This window comes from Podarcis filfolensis (genome assembly GCF_964270895.1).
Source record: "Podarcis filfolensis genome assembly, chromosome: 8".
Taxonomy (NCBI): domain Eukaryota; kingdom Metazoa; phylum Chordata; class Lepidosauria; order Squamata; family Lacertidae; genus Podarcis; species Podarcis filfolensis.
In genome coordinates this window covers 67,966,908-67,984,157 of record NC_139611.1, presented here as the reverse complement: position 1 = coordinate 67,984,157, position 17,250 = coordinate 67,966,908, and positions in this window count along the sequence as shown.

Here is a 17,250-nt window from a genome sequence, read left to right as displayed (position 1 = left end):
TATCTCCCCTTGAAATTATAGGAGTTCTAGATACGATCCTCACTATCCCCAATATCTGCATATTTCATACAGCTCAGTGCCTTGGAGCCCGGTGGCTTATCCTCTTTCCTGCTGTCAGAGCTCTCCATCACACACTGACCCTGGGGTGGGTGTTTGGTTATATATATATATATATATATATATATATATATATATATATATGCAACAACTATATATCAACCTATGATTTTCCTTTAGGCACGCCACTAGAGATGGAGGCCTTTGAAAGTGAATGTCAATACGAGCATTGCAGACCAGTGTTGTCTGAGCAAAATGAAATTTATATATCTTCAGAGCAGGGCAAAAGGGTTGATTAAGGAGATGAGATTTCTATTCCCGACTGGAGTCATTTGCAAGAAGACTGTGACAGCCTGCTAGGGCCACTTCCTGCTAGGACCACTTTTCATTTACAGGAGTGCTCCCGAAACTAACTCCCTAGACCATAATTGTATCTCTTGCAAGAAGATTGGATTGAGCCACCCTTCCTCCACTATTTCCTCCAGAGAGCAGAGAGAAGACAGAAAGCAAAGACTCAAATGGCCAAAATCCTCAACAACAAAGTTTAATCCTCCTCTCCTTCATTCTCTAACGTTGAACAAGATGGAAACTGGAGTTGAAAATATCTATCCCGCTGAAGTCACCAGCATGATAGGTGCTCAAGTCACCAACCTGGATTGCTTTAAAACAGGATTGGAGAAATTAATGGAGGATAGGGAGATCAGTGGCATGGGGAGGCAGTAATGCTTCTGAATACCAGTTGCTGGGAATCTTGCCTCGGTAATGGACTGGATGAGAGCCAATGAACTGAAGCTCAATCCAGATAAAACAGAGGCACTGTTAGTGGGTGGTTCCCTAGACCAGATGGCTGGGAGGTCACCTGTTCTTGATGGAGTTACAAATCTTCTGAAGGAGCAGGTTCATAGCTTGGGGGTACTCCTGGATCCTTTGCTGTCACTCAAGGCTCAGATGGCCTCAGTGACCTGGAGTGCTTTCCATCAGCTTCTGCTGGTGGCCCAGCTACACCTCTATCTGGACAGGGATAGCCTAACTACTGTTGTCTATGCTCTGGTAACCTCAAGGTTAGATTACTGGAATGTGTTATATGTAGGGCTGCCTCTGAAGATGGTTCAGAAACTTCAGCCAGTGCAGAATTCAGTGGCCAGGTTGCTCACTGGAGCAAGAAAGTTTGAGCATATTACACTGATCCTGGTCTAATTGCACTGGTTACCAGTTAGTTTCTGGGTCGTATTCGAAGTGTTGGTTTTGACCTATAAAGCCTTAAACGGCTCAGGAGTGCAATGCCTCAAGGACGGCCTCTTACCTGGACTCTGAGATCATCTTCTGAGGCCCTCCTTTGTGTGCCTCCTCCTCCAATGAGAGGTTCAGAGGGTGGCAACATGAGAACGGGCCTTTTCTGCTGTGGCTCCCCCTCTGTGGAATGCTCTCCCCACGGAAGTTTGCCTGGCACCTTCATTATACATCTTTAGGCACCAGGCAAAAACGTTGCTTTTTAACCAGGCTTTTGGTTGATCTGATTGACATCCCTTTTAAAATGTGGTTCTTTTATTGAGGGGTGTGTGTTATTGGGTGGTTGTTTTATTTTGATTATATATATTGTGGTTTTTATGTTGATCTTTTCTGTGAAATGCCCTGAGACCTCCGGGTATAGGGCAGTATATAAATTCAACACATCATCATCATCATCATCAAAGCAGGAGAGGAGAGCTGCCCACCTGTCAATCACTAGATGTCATTATGACATCAGGTGACACTGTGCTTTGACGTCCCAATTGCTCTGACTGCAAAGTGCAACGCAGAGCTTTTTCTCTTCTCACTATTCTTTAAACCAAAAATGTGGAGGTTCAAAAAGCAGCACTGGGAGGGCTGAAACTGCTATTAAAATGGAGATTTCCCCCTCCATTTTTACAACAGTTTCAATGGAAACACGTTCCCCTTCCTGGAACAAGGTGTGCTCCCACCACCCATCAGCTGGGCAGAGGGAGTGTGCCTTGCACCAACAAAGAAACTTTTGGGAGCTCACTTTAAGCTTCCCATTGTTCCTTTGAAGCCCTGCCCTTACCTGACATCATGTAGGACATTAGGTACAGGATGGGTGTACATGGCTTGCCCCCAAACCATGCTGTGGGCCAGGTGAAGAGATGTGGTGGGCCCTTATTTAAGGAGATTTGACTCTCAGCTGAATGTTCTTGCCGTTTCTTTTTATTCCATCTGCAGAGCACTCTCCAGACAACAGTACAATCTCCTAATAGATACTTAAATATTAGACTTTGAAATGCCTTCGGGCAGAACACAAACTTGATTTTCCTTCTTTTCTGGCACATTGACTGATGGAGACCATCCATGTTTGTATTTTAAAGAGAAAATGTCAAAACAGGGAGTAATTTTTAAAAAGTGGGGTAACCCAATGCCTTTCATTATTCCTAGCTGACATAGAACACAAAGGCTATTTAATGGGTTTGAATGTTAAATTTTGCCAAGGAAAATTGGATTTAGGTTGAGGCTCACTACAGTCGTAGCACATTTGGTAAAACACTCCAGTCGCTTGTTCCACATTTCGTGCATCTTTAAATCCAATTAATTTCTTTGGAGTTCCAACACGTGCTCTAAGCACTTCGTTAGAGAGAGATGGATTTTCGGTACTTACCTGGCTGCTCTTGTAGTGATATCACCAACAGAGGAGAATTGGGTGTCCCTTCTTACGATGATTCTACTGAGGCTCAGACAAATCCCCCACACAACCACACAATTTTGCTGCCTCATTCACAAGTGGAAAAATTCAGGGGGATCTGGGGGATTTGTTGGGACATTCAAAATTTTCTGCCTCCAGCACAGAATTATATAGACAGCATCAATTTCCTTAATTATAGATTAGCAGATGGTGTTGATCTCCAATCTCCTTTTGCATGCAAAAGGTTCCAGATTCAATTCTTGGCATCTCCAGGTAGGACTCAGAGAGAACCCTGTCTATAATCCTGGACAGTCACTGCTAGTTAGTGTGGCCACCACACCTCAGAAGGGTATGGTACTTCACATCAAATAAGATATTGTAGAGTTACAAATGGCAACCAAAATGAACAAGGGGATAGACAATTTGATCCGAGACCCTGAAATCATCATCTGAGGCCCTTCTTCATGTGCTTCCTTCCATGAGAGGTCTGGAGTGCAGCAACACAAGAACTGGCCTTTTATGTTTAGGTGTTGGACAAAACCATTCCTGTTCTCTCAGGCCTTTGGCTAAATAAGCAATCTATGGCTATTTAAGCTCTTTGTGTGGCCAGGGTAATGTTTTTGTTACTATGTTATGTAGTTTCGTGTTTTTACATTGTAAACCACCCCGTGATCCTTGGATGAAGGGTGGCATAGAAATTTAATAGAAGACAATTAAAAATAACAAGAAGCATCGAGGCGAGACACATCCATCAGAGTTATCCTCACTTTGTAGCAAATGTAAAACTCCAGATGATGGGCAAGAACAAAGGACAGAGAAGGAGGTTTTGCCTGTGCCTGACTACCTCTATCTTAACACTGGGGTACGTGTGCACTGATTATCTGGCCACTTCTCTAAGCAAGTTTCCAAAATGCATTCAGATATATGTCATGTTGTGACCTTTAGATAATGACTTTGTGGTGTGATGGGATGAAGTGTAAGGCATGCCTGTTGTTGTTTTGTGTCTTGTGGTGGAGGCTAGATTTTCTCTCCAACTACCCTCCATGAATAATTATATCTCAAAGGGTGGGGAACCTTTTCACCTCAAGGTCTGTATTCTTTCCTGGGGAACTATCCTAGGCTGAATGCTAGAGGTAAAGGTGAGCAGAGCAATGGAGACACACCTGGCTTTGACCTAAAGGTAAATGTAAAGGGACCCCTGACCATTAGGTCCAGTTGTGACCAACTCTGGGGTTGCGGCACTCATTTTGCTTTATTGGCCGTACAGCTTCCAGGTCATGTGGCCAGCATGACTAAGCCGCTTCTGGCGAACCAGAGCAGTGCACAGAAACGCCGTTTACCTTCCCGCCGGAATGGTACCTATCTATCTACTTGCACTTTGACGTGCTTTCCAACTGCTAGGTTGGCAGCAGGGACCGAGCAACGGGCGCTCACCCCATCACGGGGATTCGAACCGCCGACCTTCTGATCGGCAAGTCCTAGGCTCTGTGGTTTAACCCACAGCGCCACCTGCATCCCAGCGGCTATGACCTAGGGATGGGCAAATCGGTCAGTTTCAGTACCTATCAGTTTCTCATTTCAGTTCTCTGTGCTTCCACATCAGTTTGCATTTCAAAAAATCATAGTATTGAAAACTAGTCAGTGCTTCAGTGCAACTTTCTCCTAACATACACATCTGTGTACAATTCTGCCTAAGAGAATGAGCACTGTTTTCACCCATGTACACTTTGTCTTAGTGTATGCACTTTTATACACACTACTACTGCAAAATTCATAGAATTTCCAATCTTGAAGAATGGCTGTATTTTGGTTTCCTTTTTGTTCTGGGGACGCAAATTGGGTAGATTCACCTTTAAATGAGAGCTGAATTGAATGTCTCCTACTATTCCTCTTCACTTTGTACAGTGGGCTGTTTCAGCCATGCTAAACACCCACTCATCTCTCCAGCCACCATTTGGACAATCAGGAAGCACTGTCACAGTTCAAGGACACATTCAGGTTAGGCAATAACACTTGAGGAATAAGTAGAGTAGGGTTAGCAATGGGCATGGCTTGCAGACCATCCTGAGGGCCAGGATGAATTTCTTTCTGGAGGACCATGTTTAGCACCCAGCCTGAGGTTCCCCACTCCCGATGAAGAGAAACCAATTCTGTTGCCACTCCTGCAGATTGGTGTTGCAATGTACGTCTTCCCCAGAACACCATCTTCTCCCTTATCATTACTTATCATTGTTATTATATCATTTGTGTCTTTGAGGCCCCTGAGGTTCCAGGGCTACATGGAAGGTCGTTGGAACCCAAAACCCAATCCATACATTGAGGTGCAATAAGACCATTGGGTAATGGGGCCACATTCCACCCCTAAATCATGTGTAAGAGCAACACCCAAAATAGCACTTTCAGGTGAAACCCTAAAGCAATTCTAAAAGGGGATGTGAATTAAAAAGGGAAAGGAACCTGCCACTTTTTAGTTTGATGGATGGTGGTTCTACCAGGCATGTCCAACAGGTAGATCATGATCTACTGGTAGATCAGTGGATGCCTGTGGTAGATCACTGGTAGCTTTGTGGCTACCCCAAAGAAGCTCAACAAATTTGACTCCCCCCCCAATAAACAGGGCTTTCCTCCCTAAATAAAAGCTCAACAACTTTGAGGGGTAGATCACTGCCAGTCTTTAACTCTGTGAGTAGATCGTAGTCTCTTGGGAGTTGGCCACCCCTAATGTAATAACCCTTTTTTGTAGTACCCATGTCTATATTATTACTATTACTATTTTGATTGATTACTCATCCTTCACCCTAATTTAAAACACAACGTTAAAACCAGTTTAAAACAAACAACAATCACATAAATGGGATGGATCCTAAAAAATATACATCTCTAGTGTCAAAAGCCATGAAAAAGCAGTGCATCTTCAGCATATGACGAAAACTGAATGGTGAAGGTGCCAGGCTCACCTCCATCCGGAGGGAGTCCCACAACTTAGGGGCTGTCCCTGAGAATGACCTCTCCTGGACCACACGCAGACACATGAGTTTCTGAGGGTGGTGGAACTACCCAAATGCCCCACTCTCCTGCTCTTGACACTCAAGACGCCCAGAAAAAGGTGGTCTTTTAGGGCCTTAAAAGTCATTTAGGGCCTTAAACACTAACGTGAGTCCCTTAAACCGGGCCTGGAAATGGACTGGCAATCAAGTTATTAGAGGATGGAGTCTTTGCCAGCAATCTAGCTGGTATATTTTGGATCAGTCTGAAGTGCAGATAGAAAAAAAAAGTCCCCCTGGGCTACTGAAAATTACAAAACTTCTCTAGCAACTGAAACACACAGGGATTGAGTCTGTGCACAAATGAAAGCATCCGTGAGTGGGGAGGTGGAGAGATAGTGGGGCCTATCTGCAGCTCCAAACGTTTTGGTCGAGAGAACAGATAAGTTCCCCTTTCATTCAAAGTGGTTAATGGCTTGGTGATTTCAAGCCTCTTTCCCATCAAATGTATGAATTTTTAATCCTGTAATTGCATGTCATCCTAAATGCCCCATGTGCTTTTCTTATTTATCCATCCATTTCTGTTGTAACAGGTAAATGCTTTCTCTCTCTCTCTCTTTCTCTATTATGTGCTTTCGTGGGAGAGGGGGAAAGAAATCTCATTTTTAATTCTCTCTCTCCCCCTCCCCCCCACCCTGTAATGGAACAATAGGATGAACAGTTTTCACTAGCGAATGTGCAGGAAGTGAAGTGGAATGGAGGGAGCTTGTCTCCAATGACTTCTTCATTCGAAGCAGCCCTTTGATGGAGCAAGCTTCCAAGAAATGCTATGGTCTCTCTCTCTCTCTCCTTCCCTCCCCCCTCTCTCTTCTCCCCATTTACTCTTGAAAATGAAAATGACATTGATGATAACAGAAAAATTAATTACTGCAGAGATTCCTGAAAGAAATAGTCTACAGATAACAAAGCCTGTGTCTGTTGGATACATCTGTTTCATTCTGCTGCTGCAAAAACTCCAGTGAAAAACTCTTTCTGAAAAGAGTTATGAAAGTTCAGGAATGTCCAGTCCTTTGTTTCAGAAACAGTCACTCATCTCCAAAACTTCTCCAATTGCCTTAGCTTTGTTAGGTCTGCTGTGAGGGTCTTTTTTTTTTTTTTTTTTTTTTTTTTTTTTTAAATAATTTTTATTACGTTTCTCTTCATAATTTCGACAACTCAACACAACACAGAAAAACCCAAATACAAGAAACAATTCCTGATTTTTTCAACAAAAAAGAAAACCATTGGACTTCCCCACACCTTCCAGATCTGCGTTCTTTGTAGTAGCAATATCAGCAATTTGTTACCTTATTTCAAACCTTGTTGGAACTTTCCATTATTATGTACCCATATTCAGTATATTGTATCTTAACTTTGTTACCTTTTAAAATAAACATAAAATGTTTGATTCACATTGACTTCTTTTCTCATTTGTCATTAATTTTACCATTTGCTTAATCATATTTGCTAAAGCGTAACCTTTCCAAAAACATGCACTGTCTTAAAGTTCATACAGCTTATAGTATTTTTGCAAATAGTCTTTAAATTTTTTCCAATCCGCCTCGACTGATTCTTCATCCAAATCTCGGATTCTGCCGGTCATTTCAGCTAGTTCCATATAGTCCATCAACTGCGTCTGCCATTCCTCCAACGTGGGTAAATCTTGTGTCTTCCAATTCTTTGCGATGAGTATTCTTGCTGCTGTGGTAGCATACATAAACAAAGTTCTATCTTTCTTTGACACTTTCTGGTCTACCATGCCCAGCAGGAAGGCCTCTGGTTTCTTGGGAAAGGTATACTTAAATACCTTTTTCAGTTCATTGTAAATCATTTCCCAGAAGGCCTTCACTTTTGGGCAGGTCCACCAGAGATGAAAAAATGTCCCTTCTGCCTCCTTACATTTCCAACATTTGTTATCAGACAGGTGATATATCTTAGCTAGCTTGACTGGGGTCATGTACCACCGGTATAACATTTTCATAATATTTTCTTTCAGGGCACTACATGCCGTGAATTTTATCCCGTTGTTCCATAACCTTTCCCAGTCTTCAAACATAATGTTATGTCCGACATCCTGTGCCCATTTTATCATGGCAGATTTAACTGTCTCATCCTGTGTATTCCACTTAAGCAGCAAGTTGTACATTCTCGATAATACCTTAGTTTTTGGTTCTAACAATTCTGTCTCCAATTTCGATTTTTCCACTTGGAAACCAACTTTTTTATCCAATTTAAAAACCTCTTGAATTTGAGCATAGTGTAACCAATCTCGCACCTTATTTTTTAGTTTATCCTTACTCTGCAGTTTCCAGTTGTCTCCAATTTTTTCGATTATTTCCCAATATTTCGGCCAATAGGCCTCCATATTGGGTCTTTTTCGAGCCTTGGCCTCCACTGGTGATAGCCACCTCGGGGTTTTACTCTCTAATAAGTCCTTATATTTCATCCAGACTGCAAAAATTGATTTTCTGACAATATGATTTTTGAACAGTTTATGAACCTTAACCTTGTCGTACCATAGATATGCATGCCAACCAAAAGCATTATCAAACCCTTCCAGATCCAGGACATCAGTGTTTTCTAACAAAAACCAATCTTTCAACCAGCAGAAGGCTGCAGATTCATAATATAACCTCAAGTCCGGCAGGGCAAACCCTCCTCTTTCTTTCGAGTCAGTTAGTATTTTAAACTTTATTCGAGGCTTTTTGCCCTGCCAGACAAACCCAGATATATCCTTCTGCCATTTTCCAAAACATTCCACTCTGTCCACGATCTGTAGGGTCTGAAACAAAAATAACATTTTCGGCAATACATTCATCTTTATAGCTGCTATTCGACCCAACAAGGAAAGTTTCAATCTTGACCAAATTTCTAAGTCCTTCTTAATTTCCGACCAACATTTTTCATAATTGTCTTTAAATAAGTTCAAATTTTTGGAAGACAAATAGATCCCTAGGTATTTCACCTTTTTAACCACATTTAATTCTGTTTCTCTCTGAAACCCCTCTGTTTCTGTAGATGTCAAGTTTTTGGCCAAAACCTTAGTCTTTTGTTTGTTCAACTTAAATCCTGCAACCCGACCAAACTCATGAATAAGTTCTAAAACTCTTTTTGTACTGGGTTCTGGCTCCTGTAATGTCAAAACTAAGTCATCTGCAAAAGCTTTCAGTTTATATTGTTTCACTCCGACCTCTATCCCTTGTACCAACCGGTCCTCCCTAATCATGTTCAATAGCACCTCCAGGACTGAAATGAATAAAAGAGGGGATAGAGGGCACCCTTGTCGTGTCCCTTTTTCAATTTTAAATTCCTCCGTCACCACATTGTTCACTATTAATTTAGCTTTCTGTTCTGAATAGATTGCTTCTATTCCATTTTCAAACCCCCGTCCCACTCCCATCCCTTCCAAATTTTTCTTCATAAACTTCCAAGATATATTATCAAATGCTTTCTCCGCATCAATGAAGATTAAAACCGCCCTTGTGTTCCTATTGGTTTGCAATAGTTCCAAAATGTCAATGATGTTTCTGGTATTTCCATATAAATGTCTACCAGGGAGAAAGCCAGCTTGGTCCTTGTGAATTACTTCATTTAAGACCTTTTTAAGTCTGCTTGCTAAAATGTCTGCAAATATTTTGTAATCCACATTCAGGAGTGAGATGGGACGGTAGTTCTTAAGCTGGGTCTTTTCAGATTCTAGCTTGGGTATCAATGTGATGAATGCTTCTTTCCACGTTTCCGGTGCCCTCTTCCCCTCCATGATCTGGTTGCATACCTCCATCAAAGGCTGTGTCAAGTAGTCCTTCAAAGTCTTGTAGTATTTGGAGGTAAGCCCATCCGGGCCTGGAGATTTGCCAAGTTGCATATTCTGAATGGCACCTTCAATTTCCTGTTGAGTTATTTTACAATTCAAGATTGATCTTTTATCTTGGGTTATTTTTGGTAGTCCATTTATCCTTAAAAATTGATCTATCTCCAACTCTTTCTGAGGCCCTTGTGCATAAAGTTCTTTGAAGTATCTGTGGAAGCACTTCCTGATTTCTTCTGGTTTCTGAACCATTCTTCCTTCAATCTCTAGATTTGTCACTGTATTTAACTTTTGTCTTTTTTTCAGCTGCCAAGCTAGCAGCTTTCCACATTTGTTTGCTGATTCAAACGATCTTTGCTTCATCTGTTTGATTTTCCATTCGATCTCTTGATTTATCAGTTTAGAGTATTGTGCTTGATGGAATTTGATTTCTCTCAGCACTTCCTTTGACTTGGGATTGGTTCTCAGTTTCTTCTCACCTTGATATATTTTCTCCAATATTTTATCCTTCTTTCCATTCCAGAGCTTTTTCTTGATTGTATTTTGTTGTATCAGAAACCCTCTCATAACGGCTTTACTTGCGTCCCAGATCATTCTTTTTTCAACTGTAGTGTTCAGGTTGATTTCAAAATAGTCCTTTAACGTTTTTTGGGCCTTTTTCACAATCTCTTGATCTCTTAATAAGGTGTCATTCATTCTCCATCTGAAGGAACCGGTTTGGGTAAGTCTAAGTTCTAGTTTCAAAGCATTGTGGTCGGAGCATGTTTTTGGGCAGATTTCCACCTTTCTAGTCTTGGGTGCCAGCCCTCTAGATGTCCAGATTTGGTCGATCCTTGTCCATGACAGGTGGGCCTCAGAGAAGAAAGTTCCTTCTTTACCTAGGGGGTCTTTTGTCCTCCATATATCAATCAGATCCAAATTATCAATCAGTTCAAAGAAAGTTTTAGGCAGTCTGCCATCTGATGTTAAGTTTTGATTTTGAGACTTATCCATATGTGTAGATACCACTCCATTCATGTCTCCCATCATTATGATGTTGTTGTAGTCCATATAGTCCAGCATGGTCTCATGCAGCTTCTTAAAAAATTCTGATTTCCCGTCATTTGGCGCATATATTCCTAATATCAAAATTTTTTCTCCTTGTGTCTGGATTTCAATCGCCAAGATTCTTCCTTGCTCATCTTTAAATACAAATTTTGGTGCCAGGCTCTCCTTGGCATATATCACCACGCCTCTTTTCTTAACCTTGTCTGATGAAATAAATTCTTGGCCTAGTCTTTTGTTAACTAAGACTTTTCTGTGAAGCCTGGTCACATGGGTTTCTTGTAAACAAATAATGTCCAATTGTTCTTTCTTCAATATGTGAAATATTTTCCTTCTTTTTTCCGGAGAATTTCCGCCATTTATATTCCAACTAAGTAGCTGCAGAGACATCCTGTACTGTTTTGTTACACCTAGAGTGGTGTATCTTCTGGTCCCGAGGGTGTAGGGCCTGCTCCGCCTCCAGGCGGAATCCCAACTTGTGGTAGAGGACAAAGTGCTGCTGCTTCTTTTTGGAGATCTTCACCGTGATCGTGCAGGAACTTTTGTAAATCCTCTGGTGTTTTTATCTTTACCTTCTTCTGCTTGTAAGTAAATGATAACCCTTGTGGAAACTCCCACCTATAACGAATTGTGTTGATTCTCAGCAGTCTTGCCAGTTCTGAATAAGTGGTTCTCAAGTCCAATAACTGTTTTGGGATGTCTCGGTAAATTTCCACCCTTTTATCTTGTATCACCAATGTATTTGCGAAATGTAGGCCTAATATTTTGTCTCTCTCTTCCCTTGATCTCAAAATTATCAAACAATCTCTGGGTCTGTCCTTCCTTACCAATCTTCCCAGCCGAAAAGCTGACACTATTTTAAAGTCAGTTTCTTCCTTAATGCCCCAGAATTTTGAAAATTCTGTTGTCAAAAATCCAATTAAATCTTCTTGTTCAATTTCTGGGATTGCTCTTAATCTGAGGTTATTCTCACGATTTTTCAATTCCACCATCGAGAGGTAGGCTTGTTGTTCACCAATTTGTTTATGCAAAGGTTTAACTTCACCTCTAACTTCCTCGACCTCTTTTCTAGCTGCCGTTGCAATTTGAACAGCTTCCCCAGCCAAATTACGGTTTTCTTGTGTAGCTCCTTGCAATTTTTCAATTGCTTGTGTATGCTGGGAAACCTGATCTGTCAATTTCTGGATCGAAGATGTAGCTTGGTCAATTTTTGATGATTGGTTGTCAACCTTTTGATTTAAAGCTGCCAACTGCTCCAAGATTTGTTTCAGAACTCCCTCAGATGCTCCTGCTGCCATATCTTCCTCTGCTGGAATTTTAGACTTTTCGGCTTCTGCCTTTTGTACGCCCAGCACAGCTGGAACTGATGATCTGCGTCCCTGAGTCAAAGTTGTTTGTACAAGCTGTGCCTGCTTTTTTTCCTTTTCCTTCTCCTTAGCTTCCTTGGCTTTGGCTGCTCTTGTCTTTCCTGTACCACTCATCAGTCAATGTTCAAGGTCAAATTGTTATTGTCCCATGGGAAAGACAGATCCAATTTAAAAACAATCCAGTGAGAGAGAGTAAACATAAAAAGCTGTTCCCAGGCCTTATATTCCCAAAATCCTCTAGGGGGAGTACCACCAAAGTTTCAAAAAGAAGAAGGCAACTTTTCCGCCATTAAAGTCCCCTGTATGTTAAAAAACAGAAATGCAATAGTCCCAAATGGTAAGTCTGCTGTGAGGGTCTTGAGGAGAGACACTGCCTGCCTGATTGGGATTTTTTTTTAAAAGGATAAAAACTCACCAAAGGTCATGCCTGGGTGTGGGAATTTTTCATTAGAGGCCATAGCATCGTGAGACAACATTTGTTAGGGAAAAATGTAGCAGCAGTCATTTTAGACCAGCCTTTCTCAACCTGTGGCAAGGCCAGAGCTCAGGGATGATGGGAGTTGTAGTCCAACGACATCTGGGGACCCACAGGTTGAGAACCACTGTTTTAGACCATCCCTTCCAGTTGCTATGTGTTACCTCCACTGTTGGAAGGTAGTAATGCTTCTGAGTGTAAGCTGTTGTAAACCACAGGAGGGGAGAGTTGGTCCTGCACTCAGGTCCTGCTTGTGAGCCTCCCATGGGCATCTGGTTGGCTACTGCGAGAACAGGATGCTGGACTGGATGGACCACTGGCCTGATCCAACAAGGTTCTTACATTATTATTAGGGCTATGCACAGCCCCATTAGCCACCCTATGGCCCTGATCTGTAGCTCCTAGAGCAAGTCAATCTTGTCCATTGCTATCCCAAGAACCACCCAGCTCACATCCTGTCAGGAGTGCATGCAGGAGCCAGGCCCTGTGACTGGTAGGGCCTTGCAGGACTGAGGCCTTCCTGAGTTTGGCCTGGAAGGGCAAAGCACGGCTGCACAGGTGAGGCTTGACAGAAGACTTGTAGCACCTGGTGGCAAGGGCCGGGATGGGTATATAAGACCAGCATTTCCCTCTGGCTCTTTGCCACAGCAACACGCTACCCACCTAGCTGTGCTTTGGCTTCTTGGTTTCCTGACCCTTGACTCCTGGTTTCCTGACTTGTAGACTATTGGCTTCCTGACCCCTGGACTGCTGATTCCTGCTTCCCAACCTTTACCCCTGTCCTGACGTACCAAGCGGGGACTCCGACTGCCTGTAACCTGGACCATGACACGTCCATCAGTACAGCAATTCAGGGGTTGGGTGAAGGGACTTTAAAACACTATTTTAGCATATGGTTGGGATGGAAGGAGGAGACATTTCATCCCTGTCTCCCCACTTCCCGACTGAGAGCAAGCAGATTTGACCACGTGGAGTGCTTCTTGAAAAGGAGCAGCAATTGCCGCATAGGAGGATCTAATCTTCTTACTTACCAGCTGGTAAGCAACGGGATTCAATCCTGTGCAGCGTGGAATCATGAGGCATTAAGGAGGAGAGGGCCAGCAGGAGGAGTATCCACCCCTACTTTCTGCAAAAATTCAGCTGCCAGTTTGGTCCCTCCTTTGCACAGTTTATTCTTTGCGCCTAACATTCCATCCTTTTACATCCCCAGATTACTCTGGATCATCTGACCTGATGCACAGCAAGTTGAGGCTGACTCAACCCAACTCAGCCAAGACCCAGATCCCACCCCCAAATCAGCCCAATTTGGTTCGGGACTTGGCTAAATCCAGTGCACAGCCCTAGTTCTTACGGTGGCGGCGGCAGCAATGTTACTTCTGTCAATTCTAACAGCCATCACTGTTAGTATGGTATAATGGTGCTTTAAATGTATGGTTCTGAGATGGCCTTTGTCTTCTTAAGTATATTGTGTATTTCAGCAATCATCTTGCCACATACTGAATGCTGGATCATTTGAATGAACTTGGCTTGAACTGCAAATTGCAAACCTTCCAAGTGTCCCTATTTTCCAAGTACAGTCCTGGATTTACAGAAGCCGCCCCAGTTTCTGTTTTGATCCCAGAATGTCCTTCTTTCCCTTAGGATGTCCCTATTTTCATCAGAGAAATGTTGGAGGATATGGAGGTGTGCAACCCCCGAGCCAAGGAGATAACTAACGATACAGTCTTTAGAAGACCTCTGAAAGCAGCCCTGTATAAAGAAGTTTTAAATGTTTTATGTTTTGTTATACATGTTGGCAGCCAGCCAGAGTTGCTCAGGCAACCCAGTCAGATGGGCAGCATATAAATATTTTTTTTATTATTATGGAATAGGGTGTCCCTATTTTCATCAGTGAAATGTTGGAGGGTATGAAACTGTACATGAAGCAAACAAGTTGCTATTGCTGGGGTTTTTTTAAGAGATGAAAGTGAACTGGTACCAGTTCCTTTTCAGACCTGTTGAACTAGAACTGGCTCCCATTTAAAATGTACTTCCGAAGCTCCAGCCTCAGCAACATCAGGTGGGGAAAGGATGCAAATGAACAGAAGCAAAGGGAAGCTTCAGCAAACTGCAGCTCATCCCTAATTATTGGTTATAACATATGAACCATCTTTCTGCCTCCTTCTGTATTCTTCGCAATAATTTCTAAGCAAGTCACCAAATTGAAATGTGGGATGCATTAAGGAAAATGTTTGCTTAAGCAAGCTGGTTTCAACTCAAGAGTCAATGGATGGATGCTTCGTCCTGGCTAATATCTAATATGACATGGCTGAGCAGGTACATGAGATATTAATGGCTTTGTATTAGGATGCATGGTAAATATAATTTGCCAATATCATATGGATGAAGCGACCATTACTCCAGAGGCTAAATTTGTTTTTTTATGCTGTCATAAATTTTGTTTTCCTAGGGAGCTTGGCCAAGTATTGCTTCAAGCCCATTCCCCCTCCTGGTTATTGATTATTTTTTTTTGCAGAGTGGGGGTAGTATATAAACTAACTCCAAGGAGAACTAGATATAATTTTGATTAATTACACAAGTATTCCTGGCACTAATTTGTGACAAATGCATGCTTTGCTACCCATCAGTGCCTGTGCTTCAGTCAGGTGACCTTCTCACCCCCCTTGATTCATGGATGGGGAACACTTTGATGAATGAGATCTTTCTAGGTGACCTTCCACCCAAGAACACAGATGTGTTTCATCAATGGATGTATGATGAAATTTGGATGACTGCTCCCTCCTCCCTCCACAAAACCCCCTCTGAGAATGATATATACTGAAGAAGAGAGAGAGAAAGTGACAGGGAGAGATTGAAATCTGTAAAGTGTGTAATTTAATGCATAAAATCGAGTAGCATCTCAGGGAGACAAGTCCAACCTATGGCCCAAATGGCAATATCCTTTTGTTAACGCTGGGAGGGAGTGTGGAGAGAGACAAAACAGTCTGAGTGCCTCCTAAGCAAGCTAAAGATCAAATAAGGCTGGGTGACCTGGAATTAGGGATGTTTGCATAACACAGTTTGTGTTTCTGATTTTCCCAATCTTAAATTCAGTTTTCCACATTTCCACATCAGTTTGTGATTCTTCTTTTTTTAAAAAAAAAACTTCATGAAAATTAAACAGCCTTTTATCACAGATTTCTTCTAATGTGCAGATTTTTGTATGCAATTTTACTGAATATGCTTTTTTTTATTTTTACAAAGCAGTACTCCCTAATACAAAGGTACACGGGTGGCGCTGTGGGTTAAACCACAGAGCCTAGGACTTGCCCAACAGAAGGTCGGTGGTTCGAATCCCTGTGATGGGGTGAGCTCCCGTTGCTCGGTCCCTGCTCCTGCCAACCTAGCAGTTTGAAAGCACGTCAAAATGCAAGTAGATAAATAGGTACCACTCCGGTGGGAAGGTAAACGTCCTTTCCGTGCTGTGCTCTGGTTCACCAGAAGCGGCTTAGTCATGCTGGCCACATGACCCGGAAGCTGCACGCCGGCTCCCTCGGCCAATAAAGCGAGATGAGCGCCGCAACCCCAGAGTCGGCCACGACTGGACCTAATGGTGAGGGGTCCCTTTACCTTTATTTAAGCTTTCACACCACGTAAAAGCCACTTCCAGAAGTGTAGTGGAATACGGTGCAAGTTTAGCACTTCTTTCCAAATTATTTGCAAATGGGTTTTCTTTTCGTGGAAGGAGATAACACAGAAATGAGCGCTGAACCTTTACCTTTACTCCCTAATACATGCTTGTCGGTTATTTTCACTAATGTATGCATTTGTATGCACAACTTTACCCTAATATATGCATGTTTGTACATACTTTTTGGCTGGAGAACTGCACTGCAAAATTCAGAGGCTGGGCTGGGACATGGCCTTAGGAGAGTCTGGAAGGGCAGACCGAGAGACCTAGAGAGCAACATTTGTTACCCAGGCCTGAAATTTTCACACCACATCCAAATCATCCTAAAATAAAGAGCAAATAAGACTATGATACCATAGGCAGAGGTGTACTTAGGGTTTGGCAAAAGCAGCTCCTGCAGGGGAAGCCCGGGAGCCCCCCACCAAAATCACTCACTGTATCAGACTATGGAGCACATGATGTACTTATGTGCAGCAACACACTGCTGCTGTTGCAGCAAGATCAAATGCAACAGAAGCTTCCTGTGCTTCTCGCACCACTGTGAGACATGTGAATTATTTTGCTCTTCCTCCTCGCCTCAACCTCATTCTGGATGCTTCAAGTACTTGGGTCATGTAGCAATTTCTAACATGGCTATTGCAGTAAAATGATTTTCTGGGGGTGGGCGGGCGATACAACACCTTGCCAAGAACACAAAGGACTCTAGGTACACCTCTGGTCTTCGTGGTGGGTGCTTTTTGACTCACGTCCTAGAAATAGACCAGAAATTCTGTTCAGCACAATCCTGTGTATATCTGCTCAGACGCTCCATTGAGCTCAATAAGGTTTCCCTGCTGGGAACTGGATAAAGGGTTGCACCCTTAATCTGATTGCTGATTTCCACAGCCCAGTATTTAGAAAAGCTCAGAAAGCCCCTTCACCTCCTTGCCTTTCTGCTTCAATGAAGGAACTTGCCATATGCCTCGCCGTATAAGAAACCTGCGCTCATTACAATCTGACTTCAAAAGAAAGGAGGGGGGGAGCCCTCTTCCTCTCAGTGGATAATTCTGCCTCAGATGTGTTTAAATAACAGAATGAAATTCTATTATAAATGCAGCATAATTCAATACAGCATCTCAGCATATTTCCCTTTAGT